At 42.9% G+C, this 20,302-nt stretch overlaps 1 protein-coding gene and 1 long non-coding RNA gene across 3 annotated transcripts in view; one reads left to right on the forward strand and one right to left on the reverse strand.

Moving 5' to 3' along the window:
• The window catches only part of TRPC3 (transient receptor potential cation channel subfamily C member 3), a 697,537-nt gene that overhangs the window by 383,481 nt on the left and 293,754 nt on the right, over nucleotides 1-20,302 (forward strand). The gene's annotated exons all lie outside the window — the stretch shown is intronic.
• Nucleotides 5,421-20,302, reverse strand: part of LOC144818937 (uncharacterized) — a 324,952-nt gene continuing 310,070 nt past the window's right edge. For both annotated transcript variants that reach the window (XR_013607182.1, XR_013607181.1), the window contains one exon: nucleotides 5,421-5,655. This is a non-coding gene — a long non-coding RNA (uncharacterized LOC144818937). The remainder of the gene's footprint in view (nucleotides 5,656-20,302) is intronic.

Raw genomic sequence — 20,302 nt, forward strand, 5'->3', positions numbered from 1 at the left:
TACCACCCCCCATTTTAATGTTGTGAGTAATGTATCTAGCTCCCGAAAAAAGGAGTCTGGAAACCATAATAATCTTTGCTATGGCAATGCGTCCAATGGGGGCCAAGGGTAGGGTCTTCCAGAAGGTGACCGCTACAAGAAGCCCTGCTAATGTCTTGCGATGGTTCCCCTCATAGAGGTCCTCGGGAGAGTGATATAGTCTCACCCCTAGGTACCGGGGTGACGTACACCACATGAGTTTCTGGGTTCCTATTGATATGTCTAAGGGAGCTAAGTGAGGGCTTAGTGAAAAGATCGTAGATTTGTCCCAATTGACTTTGAGTCCGGAGGCCTCCGCGAAGTCTTGTAATATTGTCCATATCAGTGTACGGTCGCTCGTGACATCTCAAACATAGATCAGAAGGTCATCTGCATATAGTGATACACAGTGTACTATGTCTGCTATTGGGATACCCCATGTCTCGACCCTGACGTATGCATATGGCCAGGGGAACCACTGCCAGGGTGAACAGGAGGGGGGACAAAGGGCACCCCTACCTGGTTCCTCGTTCCACCAGAAATGGGGCCGAGATGTACTTCCCTATTCTCACCCTAGATGTGAAGCCTTTATAGATGCGTTGTGTGTACGCCAGTAGGGTCGGTCCGGCGTGTATTTTACGGAGGACGGCAAATAGGTATGGCCACAGCAATGTATCAAAGGCCTTTTCAAGGTCCAGAATCAGGCATGCTGTGCGTGGGAATTGATATTTTGCTCTATCCTGTACATGGAATAACCTGTGTGTATTCTGTGAATCGTTACGTCCTGGGAGAAAACCACTTTGGGAGGATCAAGTGTGGGGCAATTTGGATATACCGCTCTGCTAATATTTTGCCTAATATTTTACAGTCTGCATTGAGCAAGGTTATTGGTCTATATGAGGACGGGAGCGAGGGGTCTCTATGTGGCTTGAGGAATGTCACCAGGGTAGATTCCCTGCGCGTCTTCGTACATGGATACAATCCGTGGGGTCAACTGGACTGAGAAGGTGCTATAGTATTCAAGGGGAAAGCCATCCATTCCCGGCGCTTTATGTCGTGCCAGTGCTCTGATTGCGTGGGTTACTTCCGGGGGTTTATCTTTGCCTGGGCAGAGGTAGTAAGTGGAGGAACTAGGTCAACACGTGTCGTGGTGTCGGTGTCGGGGCCTGATAGATTCCTGTGTAATAGCCATGAAAGATGTGTAATATATTTACTTGTAACTGTTTAGGGGCGCCAGTCATATCTATAAATTCGGTGAGTGGTTTCATATCCGTGTCCTGTTTAGCTACCAAGGCCATAAGTGTTCCCGCCCTATTTCCCTCCCGATGCACCCTGGTGGCGTAAACCCTGAATTTATATTTGCAGAGATTACTCATTGCCTCCGCATGATATGTCTTGGCTTCTGCCACTTGCTCTGGGGTAGCTTCCCCTTTGTCCATGCTTTTTGTTAAAACCGCCAATCTTGTTTCCACATTTTGCAGTGATTGTTCTAGTATTTTTCGCACACCTACTATTTGTTGGATGCAGTGTCCCCTGGCTTCGACCTTAAACACGTCCCATTCTATCAATCTAGATGTCGCTGTGCCGGCATTTAGTACAAAGTGTTCCTGAATGTGGTCACCATGTGAGTGACAGAACGCCTGATCATTGAGGCACTCCCGTGGCAGCTTCCATGTAGTTACTGGAGGGTGGGTGGTCTCCATCTGAGGATCACTGTGTGTGCGTCATGGTTTGATAAGACTCTTCCCAGGTATTCAGTGTGTTTTATTTGGGGGAGTAGTGTTGTGGAGCAGAGGGATCTATCTAGCCTCACCCGTAGATTATGTGGGGCGGAGTAAAAGGAGTATATTTTAATGTTTGGGTTCTTCTCTCACTAGGCGTCTACCAGTGTCCAGTGGGTCACCCAATTTCGAAATTGCTCTGTATGTTTCGGCACGGGGGATTGCGCCAAAGGAGGGTGAGACCTATCCAGGCAGATGTCTAGGGTACAGTTATAATACCCCCCCAACAGCCATGATATTGATGTGTATTGTGCTAGTTCGGATATGACCAATATTGTTTAGGACTCTGATTAGATTTGTCATGGGCACCTCGTTGGTGAGTTCATGAAGCCCTCACCCACCAACCTGGTTGGTGGCATGCTTCATCATCGGGCCCACCCAGTGACACCTAATGTGTCCCCGGGTGTGCTGCGACGCCTGATTACAGCGGAGCTGGTATTTTACTGAGAGTGCAGTGTGAGGTGTAAAATGAAGTGTGAGTTAAAACGGCTTGGCGAGGGTCCCAGTACCCGATGGTAAATTACATTTTAATAACTGGGCCCCCGTCAGTGGTTAAAATAAGGCTTGGGGATGTTTAAGGGAGGCGAGTTACTACCTCCTACATCCATCAGTTGGTCGACATGTTTCAGCCAGTGCCTTAAACTAAATCTGGCTTGCCTCAGGACCTTTTTAAAATAGAATGTAGTGCAGGTTAAAAAGGAGTGTAATCCAGGCTATGTGTTACACTCACTAAGGTGTTTCTCTAAGTGTGAGAGGGGGGATTCCCTTCTCATATATGCGCTCAGAGCCTGCCTTGTACCTGTTGCACCGTCCTCGTGCTACCGGAGTACGAGGACGGTGCAACAGGTACAAGGCAGGCTCTGACCAGAAAAGCTGGTCAACCCCTTACCACTTCACTCCTGGAAGCATTGGCTGCAAAATCTAAGCGCATATATGAGAAGGGAATGTGATGTCACACATATTGCCTTAGTGCCACCACATGTCAGAGAACAGGCCTACCGGAATCGGAACCACTTCCATTCAATCAACGTTCAAGTTGTCTGCTTATGAGATTTAAACATCACAAGTGTGTGTGTGCACATTTCCTCAGCTTTTCCCATGATTCCTTTGTATTATGTAACAGCTCCATACCCCTGCAAATCTCATAACTTGAACCTGAGAGGGCCTGGCTTGTTGGTCAGCATAATCTTTCTTATTATTATGTGGGGAATTTCTAGTTCAGTAATCTGAAACTATGTTACATTTTTGGGCACTTTTATCGTGGTCCATCTAGGAGACTGAGCTATCCCAACCGACCATGGCTGTTGGCATTGCTGAGGAATCCAACAACGCCAGGGTAAGTCTGTTTTAATAATGCCCATAGAAGAGCACGGCAGCCAGTGGAGTGGGCTTTCGGGCTCCTAAAGGTCAGATTTTGTTGTCTGGACAAAACTTGTGGAACCCTCCTCTACTCACCCAATAAGGTGTGCCAAATCACTGTGGCCTGCTGCATGCTCCACAACATCGCCCTGCAACTGAACATCTCTTACATCGCAGAGGATGGAGACCATGAAGAGCCACTGCGTGAGAATCCTGAAATGACAAATGAAGATGATAGTGGTGACTTGCATCAAGATATCACTGACAACTTCTTCTCATGAGTGTAAGTATATCTTTACATGTAATCACTTTCACTGTTACACCAACTATTGATGGGATGATGAGAGACGTATGTGATGGTAATTTATTAGGAAGGGCAAGTTCAGGGAAATTCAGGCCAAAGATACTTGTTGATCCAAGTGTTAACACATTAATTGCTCTGCTCAGTTACATTATTTATCTCTGATTGTTTTGTGAAACTGTGTTCTACAACAGTTGACTTTGTGATGTGTCCATTATGTTATATCTGATTGGTAATCTTTTTGTTTTGGTCTGTTTTAGGCTCTTTCACCATGTCATCTTTCTTTGGACATTTCAGAGTTGTGACATTTGCAGGTGTATGGTGCTGTTTTGAAGTACAAAGGAAACATGGATCGATCCTGGGAAAGACAGACACAGACTTTTGGCATACACATTTTGTACCGATGGAACTAGCACTGTGTTTGAATGGAAGATTTGAACATTACATTGGACTTGTTCTCTGTCATGCGTTGACACTAAGGCAGTATGTGTGCCATCATTAACTCAAACCACATGTGGTAGTGGAGCCAAATCATGTTAATCTCATTTCACATTGGAGAAATTCTCATTGTGTGTAAAGTGTATGTATCTGTTGATGTGTCTCATCATTGTAGGACACACGTCTTGTGGCACACCACTGAAACTTGGTTGTGACATTCCACCAGATACTGGAACAGTGGACTGGAATGATCCTATTTCTTCAGAAAGTAGTGTGCCATGTTTTTGTTATTGGTGTTTTTGATGTGGGATTTCTGATGTGAGCCAGAAGATCTGCCACCAGCTGATGACATGAGTCAATGCTAATTTGCCTATTCAATCTGATTTATTTTGGATATATCACCTTCTTCAATGTTGGCAAGGTCTGGATCTGGAAATGTGAAAGCTGGTACAGAGTATTAGTGTCATGCATGGATTGCTATGTTGTTATACTGTTGACAGACAAATATTGGTGAAATGGAATAAACATAGTAGTTGATGATTAAATGGTCTAATTTGTTTTGGATTCATGTTTGGGACCTTGAGAAACACATTACCTACCTGCAAATTCTATATGTTTATACCATCATTTCATTTTTGCCATAGTAAAGTGATGATGGTAGGAAACAAATGCATTGATACACTTGAGATATACTATACCAGTCAATGAGTTTTTGAGCTGTGAATTTATTGAACTAAACATGAAGAAATTATACAGGAGGAAAATCAGAAAGTGATCCACAAAGTTAAGAAGTCAGTCATGGTGAATGAAACCATAGTTGAAGAGCCAAAATTGTTTGAAGTACAATATCCGAGATATGACTACCATCAGAAAGGTAAATGTGTCCAGAAATAGTCTATGGAGTGAAGGGTAGTCACACACTGGAGAAAATTAGGGTTGGGGATTCTTGCTGGTGGCGGAAGAGGTCTTGCAATCCTCACCTCCTGGTAATATGAGTGTACGTCCTCTTTTGGGGGGAGGGGCGGGCCCACAGTAGCAGGGCCTGGAGCGTCTGCAAGTGGTTGTTCCGGTGGCAGGGCCTCCCTTCCTGTGGCTGTGGCAGCTGTAGTTGGGCCAGATGTTGTAGGGTCACAGGAAGGAGTAGATGGTTCTAGGAAAGCCCTTCACATATGGGTGTAAATGTCCTGCAGCACCCCAGTCAGGAAGGCCATTTTGGAGATGTGAGCCTCCATCTGATGACTGAGTTCCCTCTTCAACTGCTTCATCTCCTGGAGCTCAGTGAGTACCTGGCCCATCACATCTTGGTTCTGATGATAGGCTCCCAAAACTTGGTTGATGGTGGTATGGGTGGGAGTGACCGCAGTGGCCTTACTATGCTGGCCCACAGTATCCTGACCATGACCCCACCCCCACAAACTTGTGCCCATGACCCAGTGTGCCCCATCTCACTGGTTCCTGGGTAAGCTGTGGCTGGTGGTGCTGGGTCTCAACATTACCCAGGACTAGGGGCGCACGTTGGTGTTACAGTGGTAGGATCACAGAAAGTTAAGGCTTCATTTAGGTTAGGTGTTACATTTGAGGTGGTAGATTTTTATGTGGGCCCAGTATGACTCACTGGAGCTGTCTCCCCATGCTGACCGGATGGACCATGTTCCTCATCGTCATGCACAGTGTTGTCATCACTGAAGACTTGATCCAGGACTGGAAAGGAGGTCTGTTCAGTGGCAGTTTCCTGGCCACCTTGTCTGGGGTTTGGACCTATTGAGAAATTGAGAAAATGTTTATTAGTAAAAGTATACATCCAAATCTTTAGAGACAAACAATGTAGATACATTGAAGAAACAAAAGGTAGAGAATATTATGATGATAGCTTTCAGTGGTATTAAATATATTACCCTAACTGTTTCAAATTTCAAATAGTACAATTTCAAATAAGCAGGTAATAGAATGTCCTGAAATGTTTCTGAAGTGATTAGGAAGTATACCTCCCATTCAACCCAACACAGTGGAAAGGTCAAATGTGTAATTGACAATTCCAAGGCCTAGCTGACTTCCAAACAGACATTTACACAACTAGGGTGGATGTTTGGCATTTGTCATCACGTGACCAGTGCATAGTACATTTTTGCTATTTCCACTTATATTTAACATAGTAATTGTCATACCTTACAAATTTTGGGGCAACATAGTTTGATTTGTGAAAGTCATGACATCAATATAATTGGTTGAGAAGAAAAGTACAACATTCAGAAAGCAACACAAAGCATTTTCAGAAGAGCATTGGCTAGGGATTGTTCACTACATGATGCTTTCGCATATGTAGAAATATGTTAGACAAGAGAGAATGGGCAATATGACATAGCAATCTTCTTTTGAGACAACAGAAACAGAGCATTGTGGTAGTTGTAGTCATTTCACATTTACCAACACTTGCAAAAGGGCTAGTGAAACATGCCTATGATAAATATAAAGTTTAAATAGTACAGACCCTTAAAATATAACGCACCTATGGTAATGGCTTATTTGGTGTTGTAACACTTACAGGCACCATACCATCATGTGATAAGTAATGGAGATTGGCAATTGTAATCTTAGATGCAACACAATACATTCACACAAACAATCCAAATTATCTGATACTTTGAGGTTTCTATGTTAGAAAAATATGTGCAGTACATTGGCAACAGTTGAGTTGAGAACAAACAGGACACTGAGGTTTAGTGAGACTCTGTAAAGTGTAACTTGCCAGACTCCACTCCACTAGGTATTCCTGTAAAGCCTTCAGGATGTAGGATCTGAAAGACCTTCCCCTCCCTGGGCATGAATTGTTAGGGGGGCCTGGGAGAACTACCACCAGTCTGCTCGGCCTCCTGGTGATGCCTGGAGGCCAGGGAATGCATCCTCCCCTGCATGTCATTTCACCTCTTACTAATTTCCTCCTATGTGCACAGGTTGTTTGCAACAGCATTTACTCTGTCGACTATTCTGACCAACATTTGCCTTTTCTGAGACGGGTGTATTTTGGACTTGGGCTACAAACAATTGTGGCTCTATTCTTATGATTTCATCCACCATGACTGACAATTTTCCCTCAGTAAAACACGTTTTTGTGTGGTCTAGCATTGTGCAAAGAAATATGAGAAATAAAAATAGAATTGACCACAGGAAATTAACTGAAAAGAAATGAAGGTACAAAAAACAGGGAACAGCAAGAAACTAACCTCACTTAATTGGCAAACGTTCTGGTAGAAAATGCTGTGGTGCAGTGCAATGGCAAAGGATCTTGGTCTGAAAGGGAGTGTGTTTTATAATGTGGTATGCAGGTGTTTCCATGTGGCCAATGTATATTTGGTGTGTTAAACTATCATCCATCCAATGGCCACAGTGATGGTGCATTGTTCAGCGCGCACTGCAACAGATTCCCTCCATCAGGGTACTGCCACTAGGGGACCGCCAGCACAACTGTGAAATCTTAATAGGCTCTGTGGGAACATGTAGCCCTAATGGTGACAGAGTACTATTCACCAACATTTGAGTCTTATGCGTCGGCAGCGATGAGCCGCCGCATTCTGTCGAGGTGGACGGCAAGTCAGCCTGCATGCATCTAAATACGATAGGCAAAATGCCATGAACTCTGGAGGGTACTTGGGACCACAGCCATGGCAGGATGAAGGTAAGACCGTGAAGATTTAAATCAGGCCCTAAATCTTATCATTCATGGTAACAGAGTATTGTAAACCATGTGACAGCGCTCCAGTTTAAGGCCATAGATTGTCAAAGGTGTGTGGCCTGGAAGATAGTTCTGTTGTCAATAGCCTGAAAGTGTTATATATCTCTGCTGTCTGGCACTGAGCTTGTAACTTTCGTGCCTCTGTAATTACTCAAGCATATAAATTTTATTCAAGTTTATTGATTGCAGTCCCCAATTCATGTGCTTCGCAAGACGTTTTGCTAGCTTCGGATTAGTGGGTTACTAGATTTTTTATAGGCTACATGAGGCAGTTAGACAGACCCCATAGAGGTATTCTGGACAGTCAATAATATGTTATGAGAGAGTATTAGAAATGAGTAAATTCTTCTGGTCATTAGCTTGCAGCTGGTCTCTCAGAGGCAATACAATTGCATCTAGTTATAGACGCTTCTTATCTTTAGGTTGCATTTCCTCACAAAGTACGAACAGCCCCTTGAGTAGAAATGACTCATAGTGTAAATACATAGCGATATGTTCCAAGCTGACCATCCTTTGGAGAATGAACAACCTTTAGCCACCGACTGGTGATAACATTTAACAAGTTATGATTACGAATGACGCAAGCGGGCAGGAGATAGCTACTTTAATCATGCGGCTTTATATTTCTAATTATGCTTCCTATTTACAGCTGCTTCTACAGCTCTCCGGCTCTCAGGTTATCCATAATCACCAGAAAACTCATTTTCCAATACTAGAATTGAAAAGGCCCAAAAAAGGAATGATTAGCTTTTGGAAGCATATATTTTTACGAGAACTGAAACAGAGAACATACAAATATTCAGGAATTGGGCACTTTTCTTAAACATTTAATTGTATCATGAGCAGCAGAACTCCCTTTTAGAGCAATGCATAATGCAATGCAAGCATCTCTTCAAAGGCAAATTATTGTAAATCTGTGCAATATCAAAATGAAGTACTTTGAGAATATTTACCAGAACAATTATTGGCAAGAAAATCTTATTACAGATACAACTCATGTTTACTATTCCTCATGTGCATGTCCCTTCTCTTAGGATAACACTGCTAAATATTTTCATTCATGATACCTGTTGCACATCCTTCACAGAGGAGTGGTCTCCTCTAAGAGACATAGGCATCAAGAGCAGAATATTCAGAATGCATTAGGAATAAAAAGTAAAGAATATGCAAGTTTCCTACAAAGTAATTACCATTAAATTAAAATTGTTTCACCACAACACCTAAAATCTCTTTTAGTATTGTGTATCACTATGCCCATCACCAGCTCTATAAGATAGTACCCTAAAATTAATAGGTGGTTGTATGGCAGAACCACTCATGTCTTTTCCACACTTACCTTTACAATACAGGCAATACATCAAATGAGTTATTACCAAGCGTTCTTTTTTCATACAAGTCGTTACAACGATTTGCTTTAGGGAAGTGCTGGACTTTGGAATAGAATAATTTACTATTCCAACTCCAGTCTGTGTAACAGTAGGAAGATTTTACACCGTTCAAAAATGCGTTCCCTACAGCAAGTAGTTGTAATGACTTGCGTGCTAAAGGAATGCACACTGAAGTAATCGGAATTTCCAGGTTGCCGGAATACAGGCTATTTCAAGATGCCCCTTAGAAACAGGGAATTACAAGGAGGAATCAGTGTTTTTGCATCAACTCCTTCATATATTTTGCTATTTGAAGGAAGTGTGTAAGGACATTTTGCCTGCTTAGGAGCCAGAGAAGTCCAGTGAGTTATGCAATGCTGATAAAGCCAGAGATTTACTAGGAGGCCTTAGACACAATACCTCATGTTGTTATATTAGTGGAATCCTGTTATGTGTGGTGCAACGATCACGGGAAAAAAGACCTCCTGATTCCCAAATAGTGAATGAATTCATATAACATTTACAAAAAGATGATCAGCACACACTTATTTGCAAACATGAATAGATTTGCTAAGTGTGTTCTCATCAAATGAAATCCAAAAAATTTCATGGAAACATGTGTTCAATTTTTTTGATAATCTTTTATTCTTTTTTTCTCTTCACGGTGTAGCCAACACGTTTCGTCCCTTTGCGGAACTTCTTCAGGGCTCAGTCACATGATATTTTCATGTAATTGATGTATTGTCTCCAATGTTCAACAACATAAAAATCTTGTTCTGCTTTTTTAGTTGATGTTTAGTGGGTCCAATACTCCTAAATAAAGCTTTTTGTTTTCCCAATATTTCAGGCCTGTGTTGGCCACTGCATCAATAGTGCGCGGTCAAAATGACCTTCCGCCCCATTAATTTACTGAGCTTTCCTACTAGCCCCATAATAACAAAATATCTCACAATAAATGGCACCCACTCATACCAATTTTAGCCCCCAGAACTTGCCCCCAGATGCAAACTGTTGGATATATTTTGTATACAGACAGTGGGGCTGCTGCTAATTTATTTCAGATAAAAACAGCTCCTCGTTAAAGTGTGGCTGTCAATTAATTTTATGTTTTACTAGGAAACACTTTGATTTAAATAATAAATAGGTACTAAGTCTTAAAAGGTACAACCACTTTGGGTTACCTCTGGATGGATTTTACAAAGACCCACTCAACCAGGGACAATGATAAATCAATGTAAGGGGCATGAGTCCTGTATCTCACGACTCTTCTCAACATTACATGCATAAGTGCAGCAATCTAAGACAGCATAAGAGTACCACTATGCTTGCTCACAGTCAACACTAAAATGCTTCCAACATAGGCAGCATTGCCATTCAACAGTTTTCCAACTTAGCATTCTCCTAGGGTAAAAAATGCTAAGCATCCAAAAATGTGTTTTGATACCCCATTGTAGTACGAAACGCATTTTCAATTACACTACTACTGCTAGAGATATCCTACATTGACTGACTTCAGGTCAATCTCAAGGACTATCTTGAGTACACCAAGCTGTATTCAATTATAGAAAGGATACTACATGTCTGCCACATTTAAAGAACATGCATTGGCCAAGCCAATAGGTCTCGCCTTTGAGACCTATTGGCTTCGCCAATGGTTTTTAGAGAAACTGTACAGCATCCTCAATGCAGTGTAGCCTGCCAAAAGAGAAAAAAAGAGGCGCTGTTTAGAAGCTGCGTAATTTTGTAGGCGGGCACATGCATCACCACGTATGCATGCACCTACAAAATGACGCAGGTGCCTTTATTTTTTTTTTTTTTTACTGATAAGATGAACCAGTAAATAAAAGAAAACATAGTAGCACAAAAGCGTTTTTTCTTTTGTTTTCAAAAGCGGGGGTGGAAGTAACATGGAGGGTGCAGGTGGTGGGTATCAACATGGAGGGTAGGGAAAGCAACATGGGGCGGGGTAGAAGCACACAGGTGAGAGAGAGCAGCATGGCGCACGGGGAGAAAAACTCATTGGTGAGAAAGAATAATGTGGAGGAGGAAGCAACACAGAGTGCAGGGTCAGGGGTCAGGGTGTGGAAGTAACACGGATGGTGGTAGAAGCAACATGGTGGTAAGGGGACAAGTACACAGACATCCGAGAGCAACATGGAGCGCAGTGGAGAGAAGCACATAGGCAGGAAGCAAAGTCACAGGAGAAGGACAGTAACACAAGCACAGGTGCATGGAGAGATGCACACGAGAGAGGCAGACGGAAAACACATCCACTCCCTTGGAGTGCTCAAACAAAAAGAGAAAAGTAGTTCTGTAAAAGTGAGCAGGGGAAAGACACAAATAAAGAGGCTATGCTCTAGGGAAGGGGCAGACACAAGCAGCCATGGCTGGCAGTGAGAGTACCTGCAGGGCGGTGACGTGGGGAGGGGCAGGGTGGGGGGTAGTAATGTATGGATTACGGAGTTTTACAGGTAAGTAAACATTTAAATAAATAAAACGAATTTCATTGCGCGCACTGCATCGCATTTGGGGATGCAGTGCACTCAACGAAATTCGTTTTATTTATTTCAATGTTTACTTACCTGGGAAGCTCCGTAATCCATACATTACTACCCCCCCACCCTGCCCATCCCCCTCCACACGTCACCGCCCTGCAGGTACTCCCACTGCCGGCCGCGGCTGGACACAAGATGGACAAGTCAAGCCATCAAATAAGAAGCAAGTAAATGAGAGTGACAATAATGCCAACCAATGAAAAGCAATGGGTGGGCTTTAAGCCCATTGTAAGGGACAACATGTCTTTTGGCACCAGACAGTTTTGTTGTCTGATAGGGTCAACCTAAAATATCTCATCATGGAAGGACTTCCTTTGCCATGTTGTGATTGATTAATGCATCATCCACTACCATCAACACTTGTTATAGCCATGTTTTCATCATCAGCTTATCACAGTGGTGTTTGGCTCACTCAGTGACACTAGAGGGTTTTAGGTAGAAAATGCCCATCTATATTAACCAGTCACTCATGTAAAATCACAGGATCACACCCAACCGCAGACCATCACCTTAACGTCAAGGACAAATATAGATATGTATTCATCATTTGGACACAATGGTTCTCTCGCTTGGAAATTCCTTTCTGCAGGAGACGATATTTTTACACCAGCCCTATGACCTTGTTAGCAGGTAGGGAACCTTCTTTGAAAGGACAACAGTTCTGTCACAAACAACTCACTAAGTAACATTTAAGTTTCAAGGACAAATGATGTAGTTTCTCCTCGACTTGAAATAAATGTGTGCCACTGACACTGTTTTCTTTGCAGGAAAAAGGATTGCAAGGGCGTCACAATGGTAGATGGTGCAGGAGCGCCACAAAGAATAGAAAGTAGAACATTTTCAGATAGGCGATATCCCTGTGAGTCATATGAGAATTATATCTCAAGGACAGGCTATAGAGCGAGTCTAGCGAACATTTACCTCATTGCATTCCATCTGTAGTGACTGCGTTGCATCCGAGGAGAAATGGTCCTACACTGAGAACTTTGATCCTTATAGGTATTGTTTTTTTTCTCTCTGCTATGACCATGAGAATAATGAGCTGAGGGGGCATGTTTATCTCAACTAAAGGAAAATGAAAACTACCTGGACCGAACAAGTAGGGAAATCCATACCAAGAGGCACCTCTAACCTTCTGCACACGCCCACATGACCATCCCTAAATTCCTTCATTCACGGAGAGGTGGACGCTCGTTTCAAGTGCTAGCCCCTCGTCTCTGGAATGATCTCCCTATGGCTCTCAGACAGACAAGCAGTTTAGGGGAGTTCAGGAGCAAATTGAAGACCTGGCTGTTTAGTAATTAGTGGCTGAGACAGCTTGTGTCCTCTCTGCCTGTTACTTTGGGTCTTTTAGCGCCGGGACACTCTATGGAGTAGCCGCGCGCTCTATAAATACCCAATTACAATTACACCTTCAGTTTGGAAAACAGAGGCAGCCACCATTTGCAATCAATTCTGGAAGATTGGGTTACATTTGAAGAAGCCAGTTGGTGTTTCTGCACTTATCTTAAGTTGAGCCTTGACTTGCATGATTGGTACCCTGGAATCTTGAATTTGACTCTGACATGCATATGTCTATTATTCTTATAACTAATGTTTAGGATTGGAACTTTTTTGAAAACAAGAAACAAAGGAGACTACAAAGGGCCATTGTCCACGACTCAATGTCCCACCCCTCCAATCTCCCCTCAAGGGTGTTGACTTTTATATTGGGAGGTTCAAAACACTTTACAGAATTTTGAACTTAATTCTGTGAGCAGGCGTGCTCAGTCGCAGGGCTTCCGGCTGTTCTGACTAGGCTTGGTGCCCTATAAAGGTGACCGTAGGAAGTACCTTAATGTGAGTGGAAAATGTTGTCCCTTGTGGTATGGACTCATCTTGTAACTTTACTTCAAGTGCCACCACAAGTGGCCACAATATTGATGAGTAATCGATGCAGTGTTTACAGAATGCAGAGGTTGCAACATATCCACTAGATAAAGACTGCAGACCCAAACTCTAAACCAGTAGTGAATTTCCCATGTCTATTAATCTTGACTGTGGACACTGAAACATTTGATTCTTCTATTGTTGTATCCTGTTTTCTCCCTTTGAAGGTTGCATCTTTCGTAGGGTGTATTTTAATTCCATGCATGCTATTTACAGTTGGTTATTGACTGTGGACAGTGTTTAAAGAGGTTCATAGCTTAGCTGGAGGTTTGAAATTCTCCATGTTTTCTTCGTCATTTGCAATCCGTGTTTGCATAAAGTATATATTGTGTGTAACCTGCATGCCCTGTGCTGGGTGTGCATCTTTGGTGTCATTTTGTTACTGCAACAAATCTGGTTAGCTTCTTTCTAGGAAACAAAAGTGAAAATACCAAAACCGTCTAGACACAGCTAAAGCACAATTTGAAAATTAGGTAGTGGTATGTTAGGAAACTAAAGATTACGAGTCTTGTATGCGGAGTTGGGGGTCACAAAATATGTTTTAAGATGTTGGAGCTGCATTGTGAATTGGGTGCATAAAAAAACTATGAATCCAAAATGTCAATGTGTCTCAACACATAATTCCATTATCTCTCTTACTTAAAGCACATCCATGAATGCCTCTCAACTAGAAGAAAATAGGAAGGTTGAAAAGGTGAGTAACTAGGGAATGAATTACAATTGTGAAGAGGAACCTGGTAACAGGACTAGACAAAGGGGAAGGAAAAAGTATTGTACAAGGTCTCACTTTCATAGGAGAGGACAGGAAAGAAACACTCTACGCTTAATGCAGATATGACTGAAAATGAACTAAATCTACCACCTCAAGGGATTAGAAGAGAAATTAACAAAGTGTTGGGCAAACCACAAATAAAAACACTACAACTTGGGACATGGGGTGGAGTATACAATCCCATCCGTAGAAACTGCAGTTGTCTAAAATGTGGTTCCCAAGTTAGGAGATGGAGAAGATGTGGAGCCGTGGCCACAGAGTATAATCAGAAGAAGGTCAGATAAAAATAGCAGGCTGGTACACAGGAGAGCAACAATAGGACTGAAATCATGAAATTGGTCCTGGGGTCAGCTGCAGGGCAGATTATAGTGCCAAACAACTGGAGAAAGCAACACATAGTTTACAGCAACTGCAAAACCGAGCCCTTGACAGTTGGCAGCTGAGAAGCAGAAGGCCTTGTCTAGGGACTTCTTTTAAAGTGACCATTTGAGAAAAAGTCCCCCACTCGTGGGAATAGTTCCCATTCCATTAAGGAAATGTGACATTGAACTGCTGACCATATCTAGTCAAGAAGATTTCCATATCAGACAAAGTACCTTCCTGAAACACCACTAGGATGTTGACTCATGATGCACGCTGCTGGGCACATTGTCGTGGGCAGGTTGGAGCCTGCTGTGAAAACACATCAGCGCAGAATTTCAACACCAGTAGTTGTATCAACCCGTTGAGGCAATCTCAGAGGACAAAGGGTGAGGAGAATACTATTGGAAAGTATTGTATTGTAATTGCATTTATATAGCACTAACTACCCCTGACGAGGCCTTGAATCCCTTTTTCAGCGAGTAGCACACCACTCCGGAACCCAATAAGGATTAGTGGAGAATTAGTATGGTGAAATATGAAATTAATTTGAGGGGTGGATATAATAGTCTGTTATTTGAATTGAGAAGGACAGTGGAGGGATAGAGGAGGAAAAGGTTTGCATTTATATAGCACTTGCTACCCCATATCAGGTGCCTAAGCGCTTTTCGTCAAGTAGCACGCTAGTCCGGATCCAGAAAAGGATTAATGGTAAAGTAGTCTAGGGAAATATGAAATTTATTTGAGCAGTGGACATGTTGGTCTGTTTTTAGGATTGAAAAGGATAGTGGAGGGATGGAAGAGGGAAGGTTTTGCATTTATATAGCGCCTGCTCCCCTGATGAGGTGTTGTAGCACTTTTTGGCAAGTAGCAGGCTACTTTGTAACCCAAAAAGGATTAGTGGTGAATTAGTGTAGAAAAATAGGAAATTAATTTGATTTGAGCAGTGGACATATTAGTCTGTTATTTGGATTGTAAAAGTAATAGTGGGGGGATAGAAGAAGCAAGGGTCTAGAAAGCTTTTTGTTTTTTTTGGAGTTCATAGCAGTGGGAGGGGGTTTAGGGTGAGTAAAAGTGAGGTGGAGGGGAAAAAGTCAGAGGGAAAGGTTTAAAAAGGCTTGTTTGAGAGATATGTATAGTAAAAGAGGTATGAGATGATGCAAGGAGGGAAGAGTCTAGAAAGGGTTATTTTGGGGATCATAGTAGTGGTATGGGGTTGGCATGGATGAGAGAGTTGAGGTAGAGGATATACTGTGAGCGGTATAGGGTGAGAAATAGGGTAGTGCATTGGAGAGAGTAGTGGAATGAAGTTTGAGATGAGTCAGAGTGGAGGTAGAGGATATATTGCAAGAGATATAGGGTGAGAGAGATATAGGGTGAAATATAGGGTAGTGCATTGGATATGCTGAATTAGAAGGAAAGTAATAAATACAAAGATGCATAAGTACAAGTAAGGTATATCATAAGTGCATGGAAGGTATATATTTACATGTATACATGTAGATTAAATTTGCATTTAATAAACTCAGACTTTCATGTGTTGCTGTACTTAAAAAACATTTTTTGTTAACTCAATAGTGAAGCAATTGTAGATAAAGAGTTATGATAAAAATATTTAATTATTTATGCCATCACTTATATACGCAATACACATATGTAGGTACACATCTATAGTCCAAATAAATGCTTATATACAGAGTGGTATGCTGTATATTCATGTTTGAATGTAGTGGTTATGTGGAGAAGAGCCAATTCTTGAGCAGTCTTCTGAAGATAAGGTGGTGATCGGTGGATCTTATATTTGGGGGTAAAGTTAGGTTACTGGCAGTTATATGGCAAGTGTCCATTGGTTACTACATTTTACTGTTCAGTCTTCCTGGTATAACAGAAACGACTCCTATGCTGTCCGGAGGCCATGGTGAACTCCAGCAAAACGGAATAGGATGAACCCTAACATTGTTCAAACTTGAACGTGTGTGAAGGTTCATCAGTTCTTTGGAAAGGTGGAGGCTAGGATAAAGAAGGAAGTGTTCTGTTGTTTTTCGTATTGCACCAGACCATACTCAAGTCAGTGAAGTTGCACTTCAACTGGTTTTCTCTGTGGAGTTCACATGTGTTGAAGTCGGTTCTGGAGCGTCTACCCCTTCAGATGATTGGCTTTTGCATGTTAGGTGCACTGTAGTAATTGAATCTGGTGGTGGTACTAATGTTCTGCAGGCAACATGAACCTCTTTAAATGCATGGTGATATAAATTAATACATTCATCCTTACTTGAGAGAAGACCATATTTGGTCTGCTTTCTGTCTGGTGAATATTCTGTAGTTGTTGTTGTTTGAATTGGTATGTGATGAAAATACGTAATTTGTTGCAGAAACCAACAGGAATCTTGGCTTCATTTACTGTGCTGTTGTCCAAAATTCTCTAGACCCTAGAATATAAAAGACTCTCCTTAAGCTCTCAAAATCAGAGTGGTCAAATGCGCCAATAAATGGTTTCCGCAAACACCAATGGGCAAAGAAGACCTCGCTGCTACTTCAAGTGCTCTGTCTGGAACCCTGACGCATTAAAATTAAGTACCCAGAAAGAAAGCTGAAAGGTTCCCGCACACAAGATCGACTGTTGGAACGGGGTTTTTTATTTCACAGGGGTCACTGGGAGGGGGTTGGAAGTGGGGTTCTAATTTGAGCTTTTTACTGTAATGATTTTAATTAATCGAATGGTTAATAATAAATCAATCAATCAATCAATTTTGCAGAAAAGGATCAATAGGTACGCAGCAGCAATATCATATCTCTCATGAGGTCAGTTAAGGTTCTTTGAAATGCTGTTCAATGGCAATTACAAGTATAAAATAAACACAGATTGGCTAACACGGTTTCTGTCAAAAACTGCTATTTCTATCGGTTCACCAATGAAAACATCATCTGTCATAGGAATGATATGGCGCAGAAGCTAAACCCCCTTTCTCAAGTATTAAACCAAGCACAAAGTTGTCAGTTCCACTTGCTTCAACAGTTGTCCTTAATGTTATATCTCAAAAAGGATTTGGCATAGTATTGCCTCTGGCAGCATGCATAAAGACAAACCTAACAAGCATTGGCATAGCCAATAGGTCTCGCCTTTGGGACCTTATAAGTGTTTAGCCATGCAACAGTTGATGTTGTTACACCAAGGATATTGTGCTGGATAACTAAACACTTATAAGGTCCCAAAGGTGCGACCTATTGGCTATGTCAATGCTTGTTTTACTGGGGGCTCGTTTTGCAGCGTTGCTGCCATATCTGCCTCCAGTAACAAGAGCAGCAGGGGGAAATTGCCAGGGCTGGTTTGGGTTACCAGTCCGGCCCTGTCTTCAGAGATGCCCAGAGGTATTAAGCCTAGTCAGTACAGTTTGCTTAAGGTGGTAGACCGACAAGCAATTTGGGCAAAACATGTCTCTACTTGCTCATCCTTGATGAATGCTTAGCTATGCAAAGGCGTGCTAAAAATGGTACGACCGCTACATTGCAGTATTCCAAGCTTTCTTGTCAATTATCTGCCTACAGTAGACTGCTTCATGCACATTTATTCTGGGTTAAATATAATCCATAAAAGTTCACTGAAGAAATCATGTAGATTTTTACGATGTGTATGTCCTACTCTCCCTAATTCCTAGGCCCTGTATGTTACTATGCAAACTTTCCCAGGGGAGAGAACGCAAGAATGTTCAATTGTCGAGGGTTGAGGGAAATCTAAAGGAAGGCGGGCCGGGGGGCGTGGGCTTGTCAGTGCGTGAGTGCATGGTATTAAATGAACCCAGACTTTTTAAGGCATATTTGTCACACACAGACGATCGTACCAAACATAACTTAAGTGTGTGTGGAAAGTAATGCTGGGAAGTGGGGTCATTTGTCCTGTTTTTGACACTTAAAAACCTGTCAGTGTTTGCATTCCGGAGGAAGCTTGGAGCAGGTAACGAGCTCTGAATTGTTCATGATCCGGGGCCGGTGGCTGCTTTGTCTCCCCCAGTTCTTGCGGGACGCTGCATTCCTCCGTCTGTAACACGAGCTCCCTGGCATCTCTCCCCTTCTTGAGTTCAGGTCCAGAGCGCTTTCCCTTCAGAAGATTTACGCCATATGTATTCAAGTGGAAAGAAATTACCCTGCTTACTCCACCAGAAAAAAAGTTCTGTATGTAAATAGAAAAATATGTGCCCTTACTTTAAGCTGAGCTAAGAAGTTCTCGGTTTACTCACAAGTTTACACACATCCTTTCGGCTTACCATGCAGTGTATCAGCTCCGTTATTCCTCAAAACTTGACTGTTTTTGTATCAGATTTCTGACCAAGCGGGCACATTTTCCTAAGTGTCGATATGTTCGTGTGTGTATTCATGCCACCCGTACTGGCAGTAAATATTAATTTGTGTCCATGTTTTTGCTGTCGTATTTGGAGCGCTTTTACCGCTGCCGTGACTTCGCAGCGCTGGAATATTCTCTGATTAGATGCACCCCGGAGTGGGTCGCTCATGTATGATTTGCTGTCGGCTTGGTCTGGGGTTTTTGTAAAGGTGGAGGTTGTCATGCATTGGTGTGCATGAGATCTTTCTGCTCCTGCCATGTGGTAATGGGGGTATCAGGACTGCATGTGCCACCTTCAGCCCTTGGCATTATCTTACGTTATCTGCTTCATGAGCGCCCGACCCCCCCCAAGGCATATGAGTTCCTACCTGAGTGTCGGACGGAACAGGTGCCCGCCTAACACCCCTCTTACCCTCCCGTCCCCCCCAACATGTACTCGTGTGTGTGAGGCAGGGGCATAACACAGGCCCCTGCAGCTCCCGCGGTGCGGGGGGGGCCCTCACCCTCCAGAGGGCCCCGTCAGCACCGCACTTCTGCTGGGGAGCTCTAGATTGAGTCTGGAGAGGGCCACTTCACTTACCCTGCAGGGGGGCCCCCTCAAGGTTCGTTACGCCACTGGTGTGGGGGGATAAAATGTTAGAAGAAGATTTTTGTACTAACCATGATCGGTATTCCTTGATGTTATGCAACTAGGGTGGAGTAGAGTGGAAACTGATGTGGGCTTCTGATACCCCATACTTTACTCCTTCTGCGGTATACTAATGTTTCTGACACTTGCAGCCTGCCCGACTGGGGGTCATATCCCGGAAGCTACAGTGTGTGGGGAGGGGGGAGTGGAAGATGGGCGTTAGTTTAGGGTGCGGGCATTCAGAGGCTGCAAAGCTTCTGCCAGAAATAGTCTAATCCATGTGCGCGTGAAAAAAACCGAAGAAGCATCGCACCACTTGCGAAATGTAGACGTATTTAGAATGTGTTTGGAAAAAAAAAGTCCATCGGCCTCTGAATTAGTTGTTTGTACCCGCAGCTGTTGTTGATATTGTTAAGTCTTAAGCTACTGTTGTTTATTCTGTAACTCGTCGGAACCCACTGTCTATACACTGAAACGACGAGTAGCAGCTTCTGGGCTGCCCGCGCGTCTGTTTCTAGTTCTACCCCTCGCGGGGCAGGTATTAACCACTGTGTACGCGTGGTTAGAACTCATCACGTGTCGCCCCCTGCTGACTTCCGCTGTGGTAACTTTATTTTGTGAGGGGGGTCTGTCATTTGAGGGGATGTGAGGGCCAGGTGAGTCTCCGCATTACTCCTTCCGATGTTATACTCATATAAAACGAGTTGTGCAACGTTGAAAAACTT

This window comes from Lissotriton helveticus, chromosome 2_1, assembly GCF_964261635.1.
Source record: "Lissotriton helveticus chromosome 2_1, aLisHel1.1, whole genome shotgun sequence".
Taxonomy (NCBI): Eukaryota; Metazoa; Chordata; class Amphibia; order Caudata; family Salamandridae; genus Lissotriton; species Lissotriton helveticus.